This window comes from Nelumbo nucifera, chromosome 5 (genome assembly GCF_055504915.1).
Source record: "Nelumbo nucifera cultivar China Antique chromosome 5, China Antique-T2T, whole genome shotgun sequence".
Lineage (NCBI taxonomy): Eukaryota > Viridiplantae > Streptophyta > Magnoliopsida > Proteales > Nelumbonaceae > Nelumbo > Nelumbo nucifera.
This window is the reverse complement of record NC_142653.1, coordinates 72179714-72187279: the sequence shown is the minus strand read 5'-3', so window position 1 is coordinate 72187279 and position 7566 is coordinate 72179714.

The following is a 7566-nucleotide window of genomic DNA, read 5'->3' as shown; positions in this document are numbered from 1 at the left end:
GCCCCGATGGTAAAGTTGAGAGCTTCAAGGCTCGTATGGTGGCGAAAGGGTACACTCAGAAAGAATGCATCGATTATGAGGAAACCTTTTCGCCTGTGGCCATGCTTAAATCCATTAGGATCCTGCTAGCTGTAGCAGCATACCATGATTATGAGATTTGGCAGATGGATGTCAAAACTACATTCCTGAATGGAGATCTTACTGAAGATATCTATATGCAGCAGCCGCAAGGCTTCATTGCTGCAGGTCAGGAAAACATGGTATGTAAACTTAACAGATCCATTTATGGGCTTAAGCAAGCTTGTAGAAGTTGGAACATCCGTTTTAACTCTGCTGTCAAATCGTTTGACTTCGAGCAGAATCCGGATGAACCCTGTGTCTACAGGAAGTACAATGGGTATAAGGTTACCTTCTTGGTTCTGTATGTAGATGACATTCTACTCATTGGGAATGATGTGGGAATGTTAACTACGGTGAAAGTATGGCTTTCGCAGCAATTCTCCACGAAAGATCTTGGAGAAGTCTCCTATATACTGGGTCTTTGACTCTATAGAGATAGATCGAAGCAGATAATAGGATTATCCCAATCTGCTTACATTGACAAAATAGTCAAAAGATACAGCATGGAAAACTCCAAGAAAGGAAATGTTCCTTTCAGGCACGGAGTCACTCTCTCTAAGAAGATGTCTCCCAAGACTTCTGAGGAGAGTGATGGCATGAAAGACGTTCCTTATGCCTTAGCTGTAGGGAGCATCATGTATGCCATGCTGTGCACTCGTCCTGACATAGCTCAGGCAGTGAGTGTAGTAAGCAGATTTCAGGCCAACCCAGGGCAGGAGCATTGGACTGCTGTGAAAAACATACTTAAGTACCTTCGAAGGACAAAAGAGTTTTGTCTGGTGTTCGACGGTAGCTCACTACAGATCCAGGGGTTTACAGATGCCGATTTCCAGTCAGACCCAGATGATAGAAAGTCTACATCTGGATATGTTTTCACGATAGGATCGTGTGCTGTTTGCTGGAAAAGCGGCAAACAGGGGTCCACTGCAGACTCCACGACCGAGGCCGAATACATTGCCGCAAGTGAGGCTGCCAAAGAAGCTGTGTGGATGAAGAAGTTCGTTCACAAGTTGGGAGTTATTCCGTCCAGCACATCACCCATCCCATTGTTGTGTGACAACAATGGAGCCATTGCTCAGGCTAAGGAGCCACGAGGCCAGTCGAAGTCGAAGCACATCGAGAGGAAGTACCACGTACTGCGGGAGATTGTTGATAGAGGGGACGTCTTGATTCAGAAAGTAGCGTCAACGGAAAATGTAGCAGACCCACTGACAAAGCCACTATCACAGAAAGTGTTTGAGAAACACGTGGAAAGCATGGGACTCCGACTAGTACCTGATTGGACCTAAGTGCAAGTAGGAGCTGTTAGACAGTTTTGTATGCCCTTAGATTCAATCAGAATGATGTACTTTATGAGTTTATTGTAAATGAATAAAGATACATATTTGATTCATGTTCCCTTGGTATGTTTCTGTGTAATACCCTTAAACTGGACACTTAATGAGACTCGTGTTAGTTTAGAATGTTCACACCTACACTGTATCAGGTATATCCCTCTCCTCCTATTTTTGTTCATATCTGGTTCGGTTCATAGTTCAAGATTGATCCTTGAAAAATATGATTTTTCTAAAATAGGGAATACGATTCCCAGTAGGATGCAGAGAAATTTTTGAAATTCGCCCATTCTATTCCGCAAGATTCGGGCGTCCATACGATGGATATCTCATCCCTTCATACGTTGCACATCACACATCCATACATCACATGGAAGGATAGAATTGATCCAATCAATTAATATCTGTAAAGCCCATTATTAAAGCCAATTTTAATCCATAACATTATTGATTAATATTATCTAGGTATATGGGCTAAACAGCAGTTAGCAATTCAGACCGTATAGATTTTCTACAATTAGTGGGCTTTAGCAATTTTAACTCTTTAAAACTAGGTCTTACAGGTGTGGGCCCAATTAAATATCATAATTAATTATCAATCCCTTGACCCAAAAGTGGGAAATTAGGGTTGAGAACAGCTCCCATCGAACCACAGATTCGGTCCAACCAGTTTGGTCCAATCTGGTTCGAATGGGTCTAGGGTTTGATTTTAATTCAAGAATTAATTCAAGAAACGATCTGAAATTAATTACTGATCAAAGATAATCAGAAATCAGTAACAAGGTTGTTCGCACATCTCAAACCTGCAAAACAGATGTTAGATCATAGTTTGCAATATCATAAACTGCAAATCGCAGATAGCGATTTACCCATCTGCGAATTCTCCTTATCCAGCGCATGTAGCTTCGATCTTGAATAAAATAAAATAGAAAAACCCTAATTTTCTATTAATATTACATCAGATCGAATACCTATACATTCAATCTAAAAATTAAAAAAAAAATAATTACAGACCAGAATGAATAGAACTGCTAAATCGCAGATTTTCTGCGCCAATAAAGATTTCGATCACCTTTGTACGAACAGCCCATAAATCAAGAAAATAATAAAGAACAATTCTAAAAATATTCCAGATTTATAAAAATTAATTTCAGACCATTCGCCCTTTAACTGGGAACCGATTTCCCAGAAAACCCTAATCTACGCAAATCGGGAAGAACGCCTTCTGCCCATTTGCACAGGTTCAGATCTAGTTTATTTTGGTTCAAGATTTGAACCATGGCTCTGATACCACTGAAGGGATGAGAGATCCATCATATGGATGGCCGAACCCTGCAGCAAAGTAGGGCGGAATTTCAAAAATTTCTCTCTCCCACCTAGGAATCACATTCCCTATTTTAAAAAATCTATATTTTCAAGGATCAATCTTCAACCAAGAACCGAATCAGATTTGAAACCAAAATGTAGGAGAGGGATATACCTGATACGAAGAAACAGTATCCTTCAATGAAGGTGTTCACGCCCAAAGAAGTCTCCAAAGACTGCTCCCACTGAAGATAACACAGTGTAGGGTGGAGCAGAATCAACAGTGTTTTTCCCAAAAACCGAATCCTTCAACAAGAATTCGATGGAGGCTATGAGCACAACTTCAGATCAGCCTTCCTCCAAAAACTGATATCAAGAACTATTCTTGATCGCTCCTACAAAACTAGAGATCGAACTGGCAGTAGGCAGCAACTGGAGGAGAATGCAGGAAGAAGATGGCGCAATCACACTGTTGTTGTCTTCTCTCTGCATGATCTGAGATCTAATCCCTGGGATGTTGGAATGATCTGAATGGTTCGCCCCCTCCCCCTTTTATAGACTTAAAGATATCAGCTCCTAATCCCATTAGGAGTTTCCTGATTAAAATCTTTATTTGAATCTAGACACTCTTTAAGTGATAAGGATAAATCATTATCTTATCTGCAGATTAGATCAGTTCTCTCCTAATCTCATTAGGAGGTTTCTAGATCCAAATCTGTATTTAGATATAGACTCTCTAAGTGGAAAGGGAGAGATTAGATCAGTTCACTCCTAATCTCACTAGGAGGTTTCTAGATCCAAATCTGTATTTAGATATAGACTCTCTGAGTGGATATGGATAACTCCCTTTCCTATCTGTTGATCCAATCCCAGATCCACCCCTCTCTTTAATTAGTCCAACTAAACCAGTTCGAAATGGGCTTTAAGCCCAACAAGTCTTATGTGCTTAGTGGCCTTCCAAATTGCTACCCAGTTTGGCTTCTTTGTATGGTGTGGGACCCAAACATTGATCTACACATCAGCCACATGGGTTCAGCCCAGCCTCTGTTACAAGGCCTGGCTGAATTCACTAAAAAGACAGTGAACCCCCTGAAACCCATCACATGGGCTCCTAATGGGCCGAACACTTACACTAAGTGGTCCCTGGGCCAAGCCACTTTACAAAAACCTAGGGACTGTGGGCAGATGCAAGATTAGCCCATCAAGTATTACCCTCAATGGTCTTACACTGAACCTCTCAACCCATAATGATCAAACACTGCCCGACAAGAGAGGACCTCTCCCTCGGCTACAAGGAACAGTGCTGCACACTCTACTCACATGGATCCCGGGAATTAAAACATTTTTGCAAACATTTCAAAATCATAATATATATATGTATATCCGTATATAAATATATTTTGCAAAACAAATTTAAACGATTGAAATCGGTTGCCGGCAGTCTTGGTTTCCATCAGAGAGAGTGCATCCCCGATCATTACCTTTATCCGACAAAGGGGCTGATCCTGTCACTATGATCACCCACTCAGATGAATTATCATACTGTCCCAACATACCCAGGTTTTAACCCCCTCTAATGATCTCACTGATTGGCATATCAAAGACATCCCAATCCGACACCTAGTGCAAGTATCATAATCGAGTCTAGGGGTCTGGTGTAACTTTCCTGTTTTGCCCATCAATCTCCGAGGTCTAGGGCAATACTGGAAATCTGGTCCGGTTCAGGGTTTCAAGTAAACTTACACTGCATGTACCTTGGGTCTCACCCTGGTAGCTGAGACAGGCTACCCCAACACTTGGCGGCACATCAGCGTCAGCCTTGGCAGGATAAATCTCCCAGACTTATCCAACGGCTGTAAACATTTTAAAATAACACGAGTCTCATATGTGTCCAGTTTAAGGGTATTACACAGAAACACACCACAATAACATGAATCAAATATGTACTTTATTCATTTACAATAAATGTCATAATGTACATCATTATTATTAGAGCTAAGGGCATACACTGCATAATAGTCTTATCACAATATTTTTAGAATTTCAATTACTTAGTGACCCAAGTGGTTGAAGGGAAGAGAGATTCATCATATGGATGGTCGAACCTTGCAGGAAGGTTGAGCAAAATTTAAAAATTTCTCTCTCTCCTGTATGGGAATCGCATTCCCTATTTTATAAAACTGCATTTTCAATGATCAATTTTGAAACCAAACTTGACCATATCTGAAACCAAAAGGGAGTAGAAGGATATACCGAATACGGAGTAATAATAAACCTCCAATGAAGGTGTTCACGCCCAAGGATGAAACCAAAGACTGCTTCCACCAAATATGAGACGGTGTGAGCTGAAACAGAACCAGTAGGACGATTCTTCAGCAGGAACCGAATTCTTCAGCAAGAATGTGATGGAGGGTTGGTGAGCACGACTTCAGATTGCCTTTTCTTGCAAAGGGCAATATCAAGAACTATTCTTGATCACTCCCACTGGTGGAGATCGAACTGGGTAGGGTGGCAAGAGCAAGAGAGAACAAGAGCAGATGAAAGTGCAGTCGAACTGTGTTGTCTCTCTGTAATTCAGCAGACTGTTAGATGACTAGGAGGATCACCCTGCTCTTCTATTTATAGCCTTAAAGAGGGGATCTCCTAATCCCATTAAGAGTTTCCTAATCCAAATCTTTTATTTGGATCCGGACTCTCTTTAAGAGATAAGGATAAACATTTATCTTATAAGCAGATAAAGATCAACCTTCCTAATTTAATTAGGAGTTTCCTGATCCAAAACTTTATTTGGATCTGTACTCTTTGAGTGGATAGGAATGATCCTTTATCCTATCAGATGATCCAAATCCCAGAACCGCCCCTTAATTAATCTCATTAGGCCAGTTCGAATTGGGCTTTAGGCCCATTAAGTCTATGTGCTCACTAGCCCTCTTAATCTACTGCCCAATTGGCTATCCTTGTATGGCGTGGGACCCAAACATTGATCTACACATCAGCCACATGGGTTCGGCCCAGCCTCTGTTACAAAGCTTGGCCGAATTCACTATAGGAGACAATGAACCCTTGAGTCTATCACCATGGGCTCTTAATGAGTCCAACATTTACACTAGATGGTCATTGAGTCAAGCCACCTTATAAAAACCCAAGGATTGTTGGCAGATGAAAGATTAGCCCATCAGGTTTTACCCTAAATGGTTTTCCACTTAACCTCTCAGCCCATAATGATCAAACACTATCTGACAAGAGATGACCTTTCCTCCGGCTACAAGGTACAGTGCTGCACTCTCTACTCACATAGATCCTACGAATTAAAACCTTTTACAAACATTTTTGAAACCATAATATATATATATATATATATATATATATATATGTGTGTGTGTGTGTGTGTGTGTGTGTGTGTATCTCTATATAAATATATTTTGCAAAACAAATTTCAATGGTTGAACCATGGATCATGTCACTATGATCACCTACTCAGATGAATTCCCGGACTGTCCCAATATACTCAAGTTTTGACCCCCTCTAAGGATATCACTGATTGGCATATCAAAGACAGTCCAATTCGACACTTAGTGTAGTATCAGGAAAATCCACACTACATGTACATTAGGTCCCACCCTAGTAGATGAGACAAAACACTCCAACCAACTTAGCGGCACATTAGTGTCAGGTTTGACGGAATAAATCTCCCCAGATCTATCCAACGGCTATGAAGATTCTACACTAACACGAGTCTCATAAGTGTCCAGTTTAAGGATATTATATAGAAACACACAATAATAATATGAATCAAATATGTACTTTATTCATTTACATTAAATGTCATAATGTACATCATTCTGATTGGAGCTAAGAGCATACACTATCTAATAGTGGTTTCATGAAACCAGGACTAGTTCATTGATTTTCTGGTTCACTATGTTTTTAGACATTATGTTTCTTGGGGTGTGACCAAATCGAACAAGGCACCAGATCACAATTCAACTGGTTTGAATGGCTGCTCCGATCCAATTTTCTTAGGGTGTGACCAAATCGGACAAGGAACCAGGTCACAGGTCATGAGTACAAATCTTATCACACAGTTTGGAATTTCAATTACTTAATGACCTAGTGGTTTCATGAAACCGAGACCAGTTCACCGATTTTCTAGTTATACCAGACGATTAACCAATTTTCATCGAGTTGGGCCTATTGAAATTTTGACAAAATCCCAACCATAAGCCGAAAAAGTTACACCCCTAATAATACCCTATACTTTGGGTCTAATGCCACTTTGGTCCCCTAACTTTAAAATGCAACAATTTAGTACCCAAACTTTCAAAACGTGTCGATCTAGTACCTGCCATTAACCAGTTGTTAAGTGCCAATTAAAAAGACACAAATACCCTTCAAGTGTTATCTAATTCTCTCTAAAAAATAAACAGTCCCAAATCCTTGTCTCTTCTATTCAAGAAAATTGGGGTCACCAGAATGTCCATTGAGACGATACCAACTTTCTTGAATAGAAGAAGCAAGGATTTGGGACTGATCATTTTTTATCAACATTTGGATAGTTGATGAAGAAAATTAGAAAGCACTCCAAGAACATTTAAATATAATTAGTATATGAACATAAATAAATATTAAAATATTGAATCCTTTTCTTATTTTCACATTTTTTAATAAGTGCATTTGCATTCGCATTTGCAATTGCAAAGTAGGGGCCACACACTAGTTTTTGACAAACTCATAAAACCTAACACTCATTAGATCATGGGAGAGAGCTCGTCTATGAAGAACATCAGACCCTCAATTTCATACCAAG